A 16,642-nucleotide genomic window follows, 5' to 3' on the forward strand; every position below is an offset into this window, starting at 1 on the left:
TCAAAAATAGAGTGATCATTCACCTCTATCTTGTTCTTTGTCATTTTCTTTTCCCTATTTCAGTCAATGCATTCCTACAAAAATCTTCACAATACCAAGCATTTTATTTAATTTTTAAGATAACTTATTCTAAAGTTCATAGAACCAGATGTTTATTCTTAAATTGTATTCAACACTTGTTTGATGAAAATTATTTGGAAAGCATGGAGAAAACAATTAGGTGCTGCTGAGATTTTAACTCAGGATTTCCTGTTTACGAGACATGCGCTTTAACCACTAAGCCACAGCACCAACGGTAATATTAAAAAAATGCATAAATCATTTATTGTTGATGATGAAAATGTGTTTTCTGCTATAAATTCTTCTTTATATGTATTGTAATCTTAAACACGAAAAGATACTCAATCACTACGCAAGGATTAATATGTTTTAATAAACAGGTACTCTTATAAAACTCAATTTCATTTCTTGAATTCTTTACAATTTTATTCATGAAGGTATTAATATTGCTCAAATCTAGGTAGAAATTTCATCTACATCTTTCTCATAGATATGTAGTTTTTTTCATTTTGCAATAACAGTATTCATTCTATAATCTTGGAAATACTTGGGTTTTTAGAAGGTTTAAGATGATCTTTTTAACAGTAAGATGAATCAGACTTTTATATTTTAATTGTATCGGAATAAGACCTAATGAAAATGATTTGTTATATAACAATGAGAAAAGCAAGGCGCTGCTGGGAGTTGAACTCAGGATCTCCTGTTTACTAGACAGGCGCTTTAACCAGCTAAGCCACAGCACCCACATGATACTTAATTTTGAAACACTTTTCTTTATAGTGTTCAAGAGAATATTGCTTTTTCCCTTTCATATTCTTTTCTAAGTTCACACACTTCTCCACTCAAACACTTAAGATGAATAAAGACTCTTCACTTATTCAAAAACACCTCTCTAATTTGAAGTTTACCTCTATTCATATCATTTTAAAATATACCTTGCTGAAGAATGGATTAGTTGAATTCAAAAATAGAGTGATCATTCACCTCTATCTTGTTCTTTGTCATTTTCTTTTCCCTATTTCAGTCAATGCATTCCTACAAAAATCTTCACAATACCAAGCATTTTATTTAATTTTTAAGATAACTTATTCTAAAGTTCATAGAACCAGATGTTTATTCTTAAATTGTATTCAATACTTGTTTGATGAAAATTATTCGGAAAGCATGGAGAAAACAGGTGCTGCTGAGAATTGAACTCAGGATTTCCTGGTTACGAGACAGGCGCTTTAACCACTAAGCCACAGCACCAACGCTAATAGTAAAAAATGCATAAATAATTTATTGTTGATGATGAAAATGTGTTTTCTGCTATAAATTCTTCTTTATATGTATTGTAATCTTAAACACGAAAAGATACTCACTCACTACGCAAGGATTCATATGTTTTATTAAACAGGTACTCTTATAAAACCCAATTTCATTTCTTGAATTCTTTACAATTTTATTCATGAAGGTATTAATATTGCTCAAATCTAGGTAGAAATTTCATCTACGTCTTTCTCATAGATATGTAGTTTTTTTCATTTTGCAATAACAGTATTCATTCTATAATCTTGAAAATACTTGGGTTTTTATAAGGTTTAAGATGATCTGTTCAACAGTAAGATGAATCAGACTTTTATATTTTAATTGTTTCGGAATAAGACCTAATGAAAATGATTTGTTATATAACAATGAGAAAAGCAAGGCACTGCTGAGAGTTGAACTCAGGCTCTCCTGTTTACTAGACAGGCGCTTTAACCAGCTAAGCCACAGCACCCACTTGATTCTAAATTTTGAAACACGTTTCTTTATGGTGTTCAAGAGAATATTGCTTTTTCACTTTCATATTCTTTTCTAAGTCCACACACTTCTCCACTCAAACACTTAAGATGAATGAAGACTCTTCACTTATTCAAAAACACCTCTCTAATTTGAAGTTTACCTCTATTCATATCATTTTAAAATATACCTTGCTGAAGAATGGATTAGTTGAATTCAACAATAGAGTGATCATTCACCTCTATCTTGTTCTTTGTCATTTTCTTTTCCCTATTTCAGTCAATGCATTCCTACAAAAATCTTCACAATACCAATCATTTTATTTTATTTTTGAGATAACTTATTCTAAAGTTCATAGAACCAGATGTTTATTCTTAAATTGTATTCAACACTTGTTTGATGAAAATTATTTGGAAAGCATGGAGAAAACAATTAGGTGCTGCTGAGGTTTGAACTAAGGATTTCCTGTTTACGAGACAAGAGCTTTAACCACTAAGTTACAGCACCAACGGTAATATTAAAAAAAATGCATAAATCATTTATTGTTGATGATGAAAATGTGTTTTCTGCTATAAATTCTTCTTTATATGTATTGTAATCTTAAACACGAAAAGATACTCAATCACTACGCAAGGATTAATATGTTTTAATAAACAGGTACTCTTATAAAACTCAATTTCATTTCTTGAATTCTTTACAATTTTATTCATGAAGGTATTAATATTGCTCAAATCTAGGTAGAAATTTCATCTACGTCTTTCTCATAGATATGTAGTTTTTTTCATTTTGCAATAACAGTATTCATTCCATGATCTTGAAAATACTTGGGTTTTTATAAGGTTTAAGATGATCTTTTTAACAGTAAGATGAATCAGACTTTTATATTTTAATTGTATCGGAATAAGACCTAATGAAAATGATTTGTTATATAACAATGAGAAAAGCAAGGCGCTGCTGGGAGTTGAACTCAGGATCTCCTGTTTACTAGACAGGGGCTTTAACCAGCTAAGCCACAGCACCCACTTGATTCTAAATTTTGAAACACTTTTCTTTATGGTGTTCAAGAGAATATTGCTTTTGAACTTTCATATTCTTTTCTAAGTCCACACACTTCTCCACTCAAACACTTAAGATGAATGAAGACTCTTCACTTATTCAAAAACACCTCTCTAATTTGAATTTCACCCTATTCATATCATTTTAAAATATACCTTGCTGAAGAATGGATTAGTTGAATTCAAAAATAGAGTGATCATTCACCTCTATCTTGTTCTTTGTCATTTTCTTTTCCCTATTTCAGTCAATGCATTCCTACAAAAATCTTCACAATACCAAGCATTTTATTTAATTTTTAAGTTAACTTATTCTAAAGTTCATAGAACCAGATGTTTATTCTTAAACTGTATTCAACACTTGTTTGATGAAAATTATTCGGAAAGCATGGAGAAAACAATAAGGTGCTGCTGAGATTTGAACTCAGGATTTCCTGTTTACGAGACAGGAGCTTTAACCACTAAGCCACAGCACCAACGGTAATATTAAAAAAATGCATAAATCATTTATTGTTGATGATGAAAATGTGTTTTCTGCTATAAATTCTTCTTTATATGTATTGTAGTCTTAAACACGAAAAGATACTCAATCACTACGCAAGGATTAATATGTTTTAATAAACAGGTACTCTTATAAAACTCAATTTCATTTCTTGAATTCTTTACAATTTTATTCATGAAGGTATTAATATTGCTCAAATCTAGGTAGAAATTTCATCTACGTCTTTCTCATAGATATGTAGTTTTTTTCATTTTGCAATAACAGTATTCATTCTATAATCTTGAAAATACTTGGGTTTTTATAAGGTTTAAGATGATCTTTTTAACAGTAAGATGAATCAGACTTTTATATTTTAATTGTATCGGAATAAGACCTAATGAAAATGATTTGTTATATAACAATGAGAAAAGCAAGGCGCTGCTGGGAGTTGAACTCAGGATCTCCTGTTTACTAGACAGGCGCTTCAACCAGCTAAGCCACAGCACCCACTTGATTCTTAATTTTGAAACACTTTTCTTTATGGTGTTCAAGGGAATATTGCTTTTTCACTTTCATATTCTTTTCTAAGTTCACACACTTCTCTACTCAAACACTTAAGATGAATGAAGACTCTTCACTTATTCAAAAACACCTCTCTAATTTGAAGTTTACCCTATTCATATCAATTTAAAATATACCTTGCTAAAGAATGGATTAGTTGAATTCAAAAATAGAGTGATCATTCACCTCTATCTTGTTCTTTGTCCTTTTCTTTTCCCTATTTCAGTCAATGCATTCCTACAAAAATCTTCACAATACCAAGCATTTTATTTAATTTTTAAGATAACTTATTCTAAAGTTCATAGAACCAGATGTTTATTCTTAAACTGTATTCAACACTTGTTTGATGAAAATTATTCGGAAAGCATGGAGAAAACAGTTAGGTGCTGCTGAGAATTGAACTCAGGATTTCCTATTTACGAGACAGGCGCTTTAACCACTAAGCCACAGCACCAAAGTTAATAGTAAAAAATGCATAAATAATGTATTGTTGATGATGAATATGTGTTTTCTGCTATAAATTCTTCTTTATATGTATTGTAATCTTAAACACGAAAAGATACTCAATCACTACGCAAGGATTAATATGTTTTAATAAACAGGTACTCCTATAAAACCCAATTTCATTTCTTGAATTCTTTACAATTTTTTTTCATGAAGGTATTAATATTGCTCAAATCTAGGTAGAAATTTCATCTACGTCTTTCTCATAGATATGTATTTTTTTCATTTTGCAATAACAGTATTCATTCTATAATCTTGAAAATACTTGGGTTTTTATAAGGTTTAAGATGATCTTTTCAGTAGTAAGATGAATCAGACTTTTATATTTTAATTGTATCGGAATAAGGCCTAATGAAAATGATTTGTTATATAAAAATGAGCAAAGCAAGGCACTGCTGAGAGTTGAACTCAGGATCTCCTGTTTACTAGACAGGCGCTTTAACCAGCTAAGCCACAGCACCCACTTGATTCTTAATTTTGAAACACTTTTCTTTATGGTGTTCAAGAGAATATTGCTTTTTCACTTTCATATTCTTTTCTAAGTCCACACACTTCTCCACTCAAACACTTAAGATGAATAAAGACTCTTCACTTATTCAAAAACACCTCTCTAATTTGAAGTTTACCTCTATTCATATCATTTTATAATATACCTTGCTGAAGAATGGATTAGTTGAATTCAAAAATAGAGTGATCATTCACCTCTATCTTGTTCTTTGTCATTTTCTTTTCCCTATTTCAGTCAATGCATTCCTACAAAAATCTTCACAATACCAAGCATTTTATTTAATTTTTAAGATAACTTATTCTAAAGTTCATAGAACCAGATGTTTATTCTTAAATTGTATTCAACACTTGTTTGATGAAAATTATTTGGAAAGCATGGAGAAAACAATTAGGTGCTGCTGAGATTTTAACTCAGGATTTCCTGTTTACGAGACATGCGCTTTAACCACTAAGCCACAGCACCAACGGTAATATTAAAAAAATGCATAAATCATTTATTGTTGATGATGAAAATGTGTTTTCTGCTATAAATTCTTCTTTATATGTATTGTAATCTTAAACACGAAAAGATACTCAATCACTACGCAAGGATTAATATGTTTTAATAAACAGGTACTCTTATAAAACTCAATTTCATTTCTTGAATTCTTTACAATTTTATTCATGAAGGTATTAATATTGCTCAAATCTAGGTAGAAATTTCATCTACATCTTTCTCATAGATATGTAGTTTTTTTCATTTTGCAATAACAGTATTCATTCTATAATCTTGGAAATACTTGGGTTTTTAGAAGGTTTAAGATGATCTTTTTAACAGTAAGATGAATCAGACTTTTATATTTTAATTGTATCGGAATAAGACCTAATGAAAATGATTTGTTATATAACAATGAGAAAAGCAAGGCGCTGCTGGGAGTTGAACTCAGGATCTCCTGTTTACTAGACAGGCGCTTTAACCAGCTAAGCCACAGCACCCACATGATACTTAATTTTGAAACACTTTTCTTTATAGTGTTCAAGAGAATATTGCTTTTTCCCTTTCATATTCTTTTCTAAGTTCACACACTTCTCCACTCAAACACTTAAGATGAATAAAGACTCTTCACTTATTCAAAAACACCTCTCTAATTTGAAGTTTACCTCTATTCATATCATTTTAAAATATACCTTGCTGAAGAATGGATTAGTTGAATTCAAAAATAGAGTGATCATTCACCTCTATCTTGTTCTTTGTCATTTTCTTTTCCCTATTTCAGTCAATGCATTCCTACAAAAATCTTCACAATACCAAGCATTTTATTTAATTTTTAAGATAACTTATTCTAAAGTTCATAGAACCAGATGTTTATTCTTAAATTGTATTCAATACTTGTTTGATGAAAATTATTCGGAAAGCATGGAGAAAACAGGTGCTGCTGAGAATTGAACTCAGGATTTCCTGGTTACGAGACAGGCGCTTTAACCACTAAGCCACAGCACCAACGCTAATAGTAAAAAATGCATAAATAATTTATTGTTGATGATGAAAATGTGTTTTCTGCTATAAATTCTTCTTTATATGTATTGTAATCTTAAACACGAAAAGATACTCACTCACTACGCAAGGATTCATATGTTTTATTAAACAGGTACTCTTATAAAACCCAATTTCATTTCTTGAATTCTTTACAATTTTATTCATGAAGGTATTAATATTGCTCAAATCTAGGTAGAAATTTCATCTACGTCTTTCTCATAGATATGTAGTTTTTTTCATTTTGCAATAACAGTATTCATTCTATAATCTTGAAAATACTTGGGTTTTTATAAGGTTTAAGATGATCTGTTCAACAGTAAGATGAATCAGACTTTTATATTTTAATTGTTTCGGAATAAGACCTAATGAAAATGATTTGTTATATAACAATGAGAAAAGCAAGGCACTGCTGAGAGTTGAACTCAGGCTCTCCTGTTTACTAGACAGGCGCTTTAACCAGCTAAGCCACAGCACCCACTTGATTCTAAATTTTGAAACACGTTTCTTTATGGTGTTCAAGAGAATATTGCTTTTTCACTTTCATATTCTTTTCTAAGTCCACACACTTCTCCACTCAAACACTTAAGATGAATGAAGACTCTTCACTTATTCAAAAACACCTCTCTAATTTGAAGTTTACCTCTATTCATATCATTTTAAAATATACCTTGCTGAAGAATGGATTAGTTGAATTCAACAATAGAGTGATCATTCACCTCTATCTTGTTCTTTGTCATTTTCTTTTCCCTATTTCAGTCAATGCATTCCTACAAAAATCTTCACAATACCAATCATTTTATTTTATTTTTGAGATAACTTATTCTAAAGTTCATAGAACCAGATGTTTATTCTTAAATTGTATTCAACACTTGTTTGATGAAAATTATTTGGAAAGCATGGAGAAAACAATTAGGTGCTGCTGAGGTTTGAACTAAGGATTTCCTGTTTACGAGACAAGAGCTTTAACCACTAAGTTACAGCACCAACGGTAATATTAAAAAAAATGCATAAATCATTTATTGTTGATGATGAAAATGTGTTTTCTGCTATAAATTCTTCTTTATATGTATTGTAATCTTAAACACGAAAAGATACTCAATCACTACGCAAGGATTAATATGTTTTAATAAACAGGTACTCTTATAAAACTCAATTTCATTTCTTGAATTCTTTACAATTTTATTCATGAAGGTATTAATATTGCTCAAATCTAGGTAGAAATTTCATCTACGTCTTTCTCATAGATATGTAGTTTTTTTCATTTTGCAAAAACAGTATTCATTCCATGATCTTGAAAATACTTGGGTTTTTATAAGGTTTAAGATGATCTTTTTAACAGTAAGATGAATCAGACTTTTATATTTTAATTGTATCGGAATAAGACCTAATGAAAATGATTTGTTATATAACAATGAGAAAAGCAAGGCGCTGCTGGGAGTTGAACTCAGGATCTCCTGTTTACTAGACAGGGGCTTTAACCAGCTAAGCCACAGCACCCACTTGATTCTAAATTTTGAAACACTTTTCTTTATGGTGTTCAAGAGAATATTGCTTTTGAACTTTCATATTCTTTTCTAAGTCCACACACTTCTCCACTCAAACACTTAAGATGAATGAAGACTCTTCACTTATTCAAAAACACCTCTCTAATTTGAATTTCACCCTATTCATATCATTTTAAAATATACCTTGCTGAAGAATGGATTAGTTGAATTCAAAAATAGAGTGATCATTCACCTCTATCTTGTTCTTTGTCATTTTCTTTTCCCTATTTCAGTCAATGCATTCCTACAAAAATCTTCACAATACCAAGCATTTTATTTAATTTTTAAGTTAACTTATTCTAAAGTTCATAGAACCAGATGTTTATTCTTAAACTGTATTCAACACTTGTTTGATGAAAATTATTCGGAAAGCATGGAGAAAACAATAAGGTGCTGCTGAGATTTGAACTCAGGATTTCCTGTTTACGAGACAGGAGCTTTAACCACTAAGCCACAGCACCAACGGTAATATTAAAAAAATGCATAAATCATTTATTGTTGATGATGAAAATGTGTTTTCTGCTATAAATTCTTCTTTATATGTATTGTAGTCTTAAACACGAAAAGATACTCAATCACTACGCAAGGATTAATATGTTTTAATAAACAGGTACTCTTATAAAACTCAATTTCATTTCTTGAATTCTTTACAATTTTATTCATGAAGGTATTAATATTGCTCAAATCTAGGTAGAAATTTCATCTACGTCTTTCTCATAGATATGTAGTTTTTTTCATTTTGTAATAACAGTATTCATTCTATAATCTTGAAAATACTTGGGTTTTTATAAGGTTTAAGATGATCTTTTTAACAGTAAGATGAATCAGACTTTTATATTTTAATTGTATCGGAATAAGACCTAATGAAAATGATTTGTTATATAACAATGAGAAAAGCAAGGCGCTGCTGGGAGTTGAACTCAGGATCTCCTGTTTACTAGACAGGCGCTTCAACCAGCTAAGCCACAGCACCCACTTGATTCTTAATTTTGAAACACTTTTCTTTATGGTGTTCAAGGGAATATTGCTTTTTCACTTTCATATTCTTTTCTAAGTTCACACACTTCTCTACTCAAACACTTAAGATGAATGAAGACTCTTCACTTATTCAAAAACACCTCTCTAATTTGAAGTTTACCCTATTCATATCAATTTAAAATATACCTTGCTAAAGAATGGATTAGTTGAATTCAAAAATAGAGTGATCATTCACCTCTATCTTGTTCTTTGTCATTTTCTTTTCCCTATTTCAGTCAATGCATTCCTACAAAAATCTTCACAATACCAAGCATTTTATTTAATTTTTAAGATAACTTATTCTAAAGTTCATAGAACCAGATGTTTATTCTTAAACTGTATTCAACACTTGTTTGATGAAAATTATTTGGAAAGCATGGAGAAAACAATTAAGTGCTGCTGAGATTTGAACTCAGGATTTCCTGTTTCCTAGACAGGCGCTTTAACCACTAAGCCACAGCACCAACATTAATAGTAAAAAATGCATAAACAATTTATTGTTGATGATGAAAATGTGTTGTCTGCTATAAATTCTTCTTTATATGTATTGTAATCTTAAACACGAAAAGATACTCAATCACTACGCAAGGATTAATATGTTTTAATAAACAGGTACTCTTATAAAATCCAATTTCATTTCTTGAATTCTTTACAATTTTATTCATGAAGGTATTAATATTGCTCAAATCTAGGTAGAAATGTCATCTTCGTCTTTCTCATAGATATGTAGTTTTTTTCATTTTGCAATAACAGTATTCATTCTATAATCTTGAAAATACTTGGGTTTTTATAAGGTTTAAGATGATCTTTTTAACAGTAAGATGAATCAGACTTTTATATTTAAATTGTATCGGAATACGACCTAATGAAAATGATTTGTTATATAACAATGAGAAAAGCAAGGCGCTGCTGAGAGTGGATCTCAGGATCTCCCGTTTACTAGGTAGGCGCTTCAACCAGCTAAGCCACAGCACCCACTTGATTCTTAATTTTGAAACACTTTTCTTTATGGTGTTCAAGGGAATATTGCTTTTTCACTTTCATATTCTTTTCTAAGTTCACAACCTTCTCTACTCAAACACTTAAGATGAATGAAGACTCTTCATTTATTCAAAAACACCTATCTAATTTGAAGTTTACCCTATTCATATCATTTTAAACTATACCTTGCTGAAGAATGGATTAGTTGAATTCAACAATAGAGTGATCATTCACCTCTATCTTGTTCTTTGTCATTTTCTTTTCCCTATTTCAGTCAATGCATTCCTACAAAAATCTTCACAATACCAATCATTTTATTTAATTGTTAAGATAACTTATTCTAAAGTTCATAGAACCAGATGTTTATTCTTAAATTGTATTCAACATGTGTTTGATTAAAATTATTCGGAAAGCATGGAGAAAACAGTTAGGTGCTGCTGAGATTTGATCTCAGGATTTCCTGTTTACGAGACAGGCGCTTTAACCACTAAGCCACAGCACCAACGTTAATAGTAAAAAATGCATAAATAATTTATTGTTGATGATGAAAATGTGTTTTCTGCTATAAATTCTTGTTTATATGTATTGTAATCTTAAACACGAAAAGATACTCAATCACTACGCAAGGATTAATATGTTTTAATAAACAGGTACTCTTATAAAACCCAATTTCATTTCTTGAATTCTTTACAATTTTATTCATGAAGGTATTAATATTGCTCAAATCTAGGTAGAAATTTCATCTACGTCTTTCTCATAGATATGTAGTTTTTTTCATTTTGCAATAACAGTATTCATTCTATAATCTTGAAAATACTTGCGTTTTTATAAGGTTTAAGATGATCTTTTTAACAGTAAGATGAATCAGACTTTTATATTTAAATTGTATCGGAATAAGACCTAATGAAAATGTTTTGTTATATAACAATGAGAAAAGCAAGGCGCTGCTGGGAGTTGATCTCAGGATCTCCCGTTTACTAGGCAGGCGCTTCAACCAGCTAAGCCACAGCACCCACTTGATTCTTAATTTTGAAACACTTTTCTTTATGGTGTTCAAGGGAATATTGCTTTTTCACTTTCATATTTTTTTCTAAGTTCACACACTTCTCTACTCAAACACTTAAGATGAATGAAGACTCTTCACTTATTCAAAAACACCTCTTTAATTTGAAGTTTACCCTATTCATATCAATTTAAAATATACCTTGCTAAAGAATGGATTAGTTGAATTCAACGATAGAGTGATCATTCACCTCTATCTTGTTCTTTGTCATTTTCTTTTCCCTATTTCAGTCAATGCATTCCTACAAAAATGTTCACAATACCAAGCATTTTATTTAATTTTTAAGATAACTTATTCTAAAGTTCATAGAACCAGATGTTTATTCTTAAATTGTATTCAACACTTGTTTGATGAAAATTATTCGGAAAGCATGGAGAAAACAGTTAGGTGCTGCTGAGAATTGAACTCAGGATTTCCTATTTACGAGACAGGCGCTTTAACCACTAAGCCACAGCACCAAAGTTAATAGTAAAAAATGCATAAATAATGTATTGTTGATGATGAATATGTGTTTTCTGCTATAAATTCTTCTTTATATGTATTGTAATCTTAAACACGAAAAGATACTCAATCACTACGCAAGGATTAATATGTTTTAATAAACAGGTACTCTTATAAAACCCAATTTCATTTCTTGAATTCTTTACAATTTTTTTTCATGAAGGTATTAATATTGCTCAAATCTAGGTAGAAATTTCATCTACGTCTTTCTCATAGATATGTATTTTTTTCATTTTGCAATAACAGTATTCATTCTATAATCTTGAAAATACTTGGGTTTTTATAAGGTTTAAGATGATCTTTTCAGTAGTAAGATGAATCAGACTTTTATATTTTATTTGTATCGGAATAAGGCCTAATGAAAATGATTTGTTATATAAAAATGAGCAAAGCAAGGCACTGCTGAGAGTTGAACTCAGGATCTCCTGTTTACTAGACAGGCGCTTTAACCAGCTAAGCCACAGCACCCACTTGATTCTTAATTTTGAAACACTTTTCTTTATGGTGTTCAAGAGAATATTGCTTTTTCACTTTCATGTTCTTTTCTAAGTCCACACACTTCTCCACTCAAACACTTAAGATGAATAAAGACTCTTCACTTATTCAAAAACACCTCTCTAATTTGAAGTTTACCTCTATTCATATCATTTTAAAATATACCTTGCTGAAGAATGGATTAGTTGAATTCAAAAATAGAGTGATCATTCACCTCTATCTTGTTCTTTGTCATTTTCTTTTCCCTATTTCAGTCAATGCATTCCTACAAAAATCTTCACAATACCAAGCATTTTATTTAATTTTTAAGATAACTTATTCTAAAGTTCATAGAACCAGATGTTTATTCTTAAATTGTATTCAACACGTGTTTGATGAAAATTATTTGGAAAGCATGGAGAAAACAATTAGGTGCTGCTGAGGTTTGAACTAAGGATTTCCAGTTTAGGAGACAAGAGCTTTAACCACTAAGCCACAGCACCAACGGTAATATTAAAAAAATGCATAAATCATTTATTGTTGATGATGAAAATGTGTTTTCTGCTATAAATTCTTCTTTATATGTATTGTAATCTTAAACACGAAAAGATACTCAATCACTACGCAAGGATTAATATGTTTTAATAAACAGGTACTCTTATAAAACTCAATTTCATTTCTTGAATTCTTTACAATTTTATTCATGAAGGTATTAATATTGCTCAAATCTAGGTAGAAATTTCATCTACGTCTTTCTCATAGATATGTAGTTTTTTTCATTTTGCAATAACAGTATTCATTCTATAATCTTGGAAATACTTGGGTTTTTATAAGGTTTAAGATGATCTTTTTAACAGTAAGATGAATCAGACTTTTATATTTTAATTGTATCGGAATAAGACCTAATGAAAATGATTTGTTATATAACAATGAGAAAAGCAAGGCGCTGCTGGGAGTTGAACTCAGGATCTCCTGTTTACTAGACAGGCGCTTTAACCAGCTAAGCCACAGCACCCACATGATTCTTAATTTTGAAACACTTTTCTTTATGGTGTTCAAGAGAATATTGCTTTTTCCCTTTCATATTCTTTTCTAAGTTCACACACTTCTCCACTCAAACACTTAAGATGAATAAAGACTCTTAACTTATTCAAAAACACCTCTCTAATTTGAAGTTTACCTCTATTCATATCATTTTAAAATATACCTTGCTGAAGAATGGATTAGTTGAATTCAAAAATAGAGTGATCATTCACCTCTATCTTGTTCTTTGTCATTTTCTTTTCCCTATTTCAGTGAATGCATTCCTACAAAAATCTTCACAATACCAAGCATTTTATTTAATTTTTAAGATAACTTATTCTAAAGTTCATAGAACCAGATGTTTATTCTTAAATTGTATTCAACACTTGTTTGATGAAAATTATTCGGAAAGCATGGAGAAAACAGTTAGGTGCTGCTGAGAATTGAACTCAGGATTTCCTGTTTACGAGACAGGCGCTTTAACCACTAAGCCACAGCACCAACGTTAATAGTAAAAAATGCATAAATAATTTATTGTTGATGATGAAAATGTGTTTTCTGCTATAAATTCTTGTTTATATGTATTGTAATCTTAAACACGAAAAGATACTCAATCACTACGCAAGGATTAATATGTTTTAATAAACAGGTACTCTAATAAAACTCAATTTCATTTCTTGAATTCTTTACAATTTTATTCATGAAGGTATTAATATTGCTCAAATCTAGGTAGAAATTTCATCTACGTCTTTCTCATAGATATGTAGTTTTTTTCATTTTGCAATAACAGTATTCATTCTACAATCTTGAAAATACTTGGGTTTTTATAAGGTTTAAGATGATCTTTTTAACAGTAAGATGAATCAGACTTTTATATTTAAATTGTATCGGAATAAGACCTAATGAAAATGATTTGTTATATAACAATGAGAAAAGCAAGGCGCTGCTGAGAGTTGATCTTAGGATCTCCCGTTTACTAGGCAGGCGCTTCAACCAGCTAAGCCACAGCACCCACTTGATTCTTAATTTTGAAACACTTTTCTTTATGGTGTTCAAGGGAATATTGTTTTTTCACTTTCATATTCTTTTCTAAGTTCACACACTTCTCTACTCAAACACTTAAGATGAATGAAGACTCTTCACTTATTCAAAAACACCTCTTTAATTTGAAGTTTACCCTATTCATATCAATTTAAAATATACCTTGCTAAAGAATGGATTAGTTGAATTCAACGATAGAGTGATCATTCACCTCTATCTTGTTCTTTGTCATTTTCTTTTCCCTATTTCAGTCAATGCATTCCTACAAAAATCTTCACAATACCAAGCATTTTATTTAATTTTTAAGATAACTTATTCTAAAGTTCATAGAACCAGATGTTTATTCTTAAATTGTATTCAATACTTGTTTGATGAAAATTATTCGGAAAGCATGGAGAAAACAGGTGCTGCTGAGAATTGAACTCAGGATTTCCTGGTTACGAGACAGGCGCTTTAACCACTAAGCCACAGCACCAACGCTAATAGTAAAAAATGCATAAATAATTTATTGTTGATGATGAAAATGTGTTTTCTGCTATAAATTCTTCTTTATATGTATTGTAATCTTAAACACGAAAAGATACTCACTCACTACGCAAGGATTAATATGTTTTATTAAACAGGTACTCTTATAAAACCCAATTTCATTTCTTGAATTCTTTACAATTTTATTCATGAAGGTATTAATATTGCTCAAATCTAGGTAGAAATTTCATCTACGTCTTTCTCATAGATATGTAGTTTTTTTCATTTTGCAATAACAGTATTCATTCTATAATCTTGAAAATACTTGGGTTTTTATAAGGTTTAAGATGATCTGTTCAACAGTAAGATGAATCAGACTTTTATATTTTAATTGTTTCGGAATAAGACCTAATGAAAATGATTTGTTATATAACAATGAGAAAAGCAAGGCACTGCTGAGAGTTGAACTCAGGCTCTCCTGTTTACTAGACAGGCGCTTTAACCAGCTAAGCCACAGCACCCACTTGATTCTAAATTTTGAAACACGTTTCTTTATGGTGTTCAAGAGAATATTGCTTTTTCACTTTCATATTCTTTTCTAAGTCCACACACTTCTCCACTCAAACACTTAAGATGAATGAAGACTCTTCACTTATTCAAAAACACCTCTCTAATTTGAATTTTACCCTATTCATATCATTTTAAAATATACCTTGCTGAAGAATGGATTAGTTGAATTCAAAAATAGAGTGATCATTCACCTCTATCTTGTTCTTTGTCATTTTCTTTTCCCTATTTCAGTCAATGCATTCCTACAAAAATCTTCACAATACCAATCATTTTATTTAATTTTTAAGATAACTTATTCTAAAGTTCATAGAACCAGATGTTTATTCTTAAACTGTATTCAACACTTGTTTGATGAAAATTATTTGGAAAGCATGGAGAAAACAATTAGGTGCTGCTGAGAAATGAACTCAGGATTTCCTATTTACGAGACAGGCGCTTTAACCACTAAGCCACAGCACCAACGTTAATAGTAAAAAATGCATAAATAATTTATTGTTGATGATGAATATGTGTTTTCTGCTATAAATTCTTCTTTATATGTATTGTAATCTTAAACACGAAAAGATACTCAATCACTACGCAAGGATTAATATGTTTTAATAAACAGGTACTCTTATAAAACCCAATTTCATTTCTTGAATTCTTTACAATTTTTTTCATGAAGGTATTAATATTGCTCAAATCTAGGTAGAAATTTAATCTACGTCTTTCTCATAGATATGTATTTTTTTCATTTTGCAATAACAGTATTCATTCTATAATCTTGAAAATATTTGGGTTTTTATAAGGTTTAAGATGATCTTTTCAACAGTAAGATGAATCAGACTTTTATATTTTAATTGTATCGGAATAAGGCCTAATGAAAATGATTTGTTATATAAAAATGAGAAAAGCAAGGCACTGCTGAGAGTTGAACTCAGGATCTCCTGTTTACTAGACAGGCGCTTTAACCAGCTAAGCCACAGCACCCACTTGATCCTTAATTTTGAAACACTTTTCTTTATGGTGTTCAAGAGAATATTGCTTTTTCACTTTCATATTCTTTTCTAAGTCCACACACTTCTCCACTCAAACACTTAAGATGAATGAAGACTCTTCACTTATTCAAAAACACCTCTCTAATTTGAAGTTTACCTCTATTCATATCATTTTAAAATATACCTTGCTGAAGAATGGATTAGTTGAATTCAACAATAGAGTGATCATTCACCTCTATCTTGTTCTTTGTCATTTTCTTTTCCAAATTTCAGTCAATGCATTCCTCCAAAAATCTTCACAATACCAATCATTTTATTTTATTTTTAAGATAACTTATTCTAAAGTTCATAGAACCAGATGTTTATTCTTAAATTGTATTCAACACTTGTTTGATGAAAATTATTTGGAAAGCATGGAGAAAACAATTAGGTGCTGCTGAGGTTTGAACTAAGGATTTCCTGTTTACAAGACAAGAGCTTTAACCACTAAGTTACAGCACCAACGGTAATATTAAAAAAAATGCATAAATCATTTATTGTTGAT

The 16,642-nt window shown here is 30.2% G+C and overlaps 19 non-coding genes across 19 annotated transcripts; all 19 read right to left on the reverse strand.

Annotated features, from left to right (window-relative positions):
• Positions 1–729: 729 nt before the first annotated feature.
• TRNAT-AGU (transfer RNA threonine (anticodon AGU)) lies at positions 730–803 on the reverse strand. Its single transcript has one exon. It is a non-coding gene; the product is annotated as a tRNA-Thr (tRNA).
• A 432-nt stretch (positions 804–1,235) lies between these two features.
• Positions 1,236–1,308, reverse strand: TRNAT-CGU (transfer RNA threonine (anticodon CGU)). The gene has a single exon. It is a non-coding gene; the product is annotated as a tRNA-Thr (tRNA).
• A 437-nt stretch (positions 1,309–1,745) lies between these two features.
• Positions 1,746–1,819, reverse strand: TRNAT-AGU (transfer RNA threonine (anticodon AGU)). Its single transcript has one exon. It is a non-coding gene; the product is annotated as a tRNA-Thr (tRNA).
• A 1,457-nt stretch (positions 1,820–3,276) lies between these two features.
• On the reverse strand, positions 3,277–3,349 carry TRNAT-CGU (transfer RNA threonine (anticodon CGU)). Its single transcript has one exon. It is a non-coding gene; the product is annotated as a tRNA-Thr (tRNA).
• A 947-nt stretch (positions 3,350–4,296) lies between these two features.
• On the reverse strand, positions 4,297–4,369 carry TRNAT-CGU (transfer RNA threonine (anticodon CGU)). The gene has a single exon. It is a non-coding gene; the product is annotated as a tRNA-Thr (tRNA).
• A 437-nt stretch (positions 4,370–4,806) lies between these two features.
• On the reverse strand, positions 4,807–4,880 carry TRNAT-AGU (transfer RNA threonine (anticodon AGU)). Its single transcript has one exon. It is a non-coding gene; the product is annotated as a tRNA-Thr (tRNA).
• Positions 4,881–5,827: 947 nt separating this feature from the next.
• TRNAT-AGU (transfer RNA threonine (anticodon AGU)) lies at positions 5,828–5,901 on the reverse strand. Its single transcript has one exon. It is a non-coding gene; the product is annotated as a tRNA-Thr (tRNA).
• Positions 5,902–6,333: 432 nt separating this feature from the next.
• On the reverse strand, positions 6,334–6,406 carry TRNAT-CGU (transfer RNA threonine (anticodon CGU)). Its single transcript has one exon. It is a non-coding gene; the product is annotated as a tRNA-Thr (tRNA).
• Positions 6,407–6,843: 437 nt separating this feature from the next.
• TRNAT-AGU (transfer RNA threonine (anticodon AGU)) lies at positions 6,844–6,917 on the reverse strand. The gene has a single exon. It is a non-coding gene; the product is annotated as a tRNA-Thr (tRNA).
• Positions 6,918–8,374: 1,457 nt separating this feature from the next.
• TRNAT-CGU (transfer RNA threonine (anticodon CGU)) lies at positions 8,375–8,447 on the reverse strand. The gene has a single exon. It is a non-coding gene; the product is annotated as a tRNA-Thr (tRNA).
• Positions 8,448–9,394: 947 nt separating this feature from the next.
• TRNAP-AGG (transfer RNA proline (anticodon AGG)) lies at positions 9,395–9,467 on the reverse strand. Its single transcript has one exon. It is a non-coding gene; the product is annotated as a tRNA-Pro (tRNA).
• A 946-nt stretch (positions 9,468–10,413) lies between these two features.
• TRNAT-CGU (transfer RNA threonine (anticodon CGU)) lies at positions 10,414–10,486 on the reverse strand. The gene has a single exon. It is a non-coding gene; the product is annotated as a tRNA-Thr (tRNA).
• Positions 10,487–11,432: 946 nt separating this feature from the next.
• Positions 11,433–11,505, reverse strand: TRNAT-CGU (transfer RNA threonine (anticodon CGU)). Its single transcript has one exon. It is a non-coding gene; the product is annotated as a tRNA-Thr (tRNA).
• Positions 11,506–11,942: 437 nt separating this feature from the next.
• TRNAT-AGU (transfer RNA threonine (anticodon AGU)) lies at positions 11,943–12,016 on the reverse strand. Its single transcript has one exon. It is a non-coding gene; the product is annotated as a tRNA-Thr (tRNA).
• Positions 12,017–12,963: 947 nt separating this feature from the next.
• Positions 12,964–13,037, reverse strand: TRNAT-AGU (transfer RNA threonine (anticodon AGU)). The gene has a single exon. It is a non-coding gene; the product is annotated as a tRNA-Thr (tRNA).
• A 436-nt stretch (positions 13,038–13,473) lies between these two features.
• On the reverse strand, positions 13,474–13,546 carry TRNAT-CGU (transfer RNA threonine (anticodon CGU)). The gene has a single exon. It is a non-coding gene; the product is annotated as a tRNA-Thr (tRNA).
• Positions 13,547–14,488: 942 nt separating this feature from the next.
• TRNAT-CGU (transfer RNA threonine (anticodon CGU)) lies at positions 14,489–14,561 on the reverse strand. Its single transcript has one exon. It is a non-coding gene; the product is annotated as a tRNA-Thr (tRNA).
• Positions 14,562–14,998: 437 nt separating this feature from the next.
• Positions 14,999–15,072, reverse strand: TRNAT-AGU (transfer RNA threonine (anticodon AGU)). The gene has a single exon. It is a non-coding gene; the product is annotated as a tRNA-Thr (tRNA).
• A 944-nt stretch (positions 15,073–16,016) lies between these two features.
• TRNAT-AGU (transfer RNA threonine (anticodon AGU)) lies at positions 16,017–16,090 on the reverse strand. Its single transcript has one exon. It is a non-coding gene; the product is annotated as a tRNA-Thr (tRNA).
• Between the last annotated feature and the right edge of the window lie 552 nt (positions 16,091–16,642).

The sequence above is a fragment of the Lissotriton vulgaris genome, chromosome 12 (assembly GCF_964263255.1).
Source record: "Lissotriton vulgaris chromosome 12, aLisVul1.2, whole genome shotgun sequence".
In the NCBI taxonomy this organism is placed as follows: domain Eukaryota; kingdom Metazoa; phylum Chordata; class Amphibia; order Caudata; family Salamandridae; genus Lissotriton; species Lissotriton vulgaris.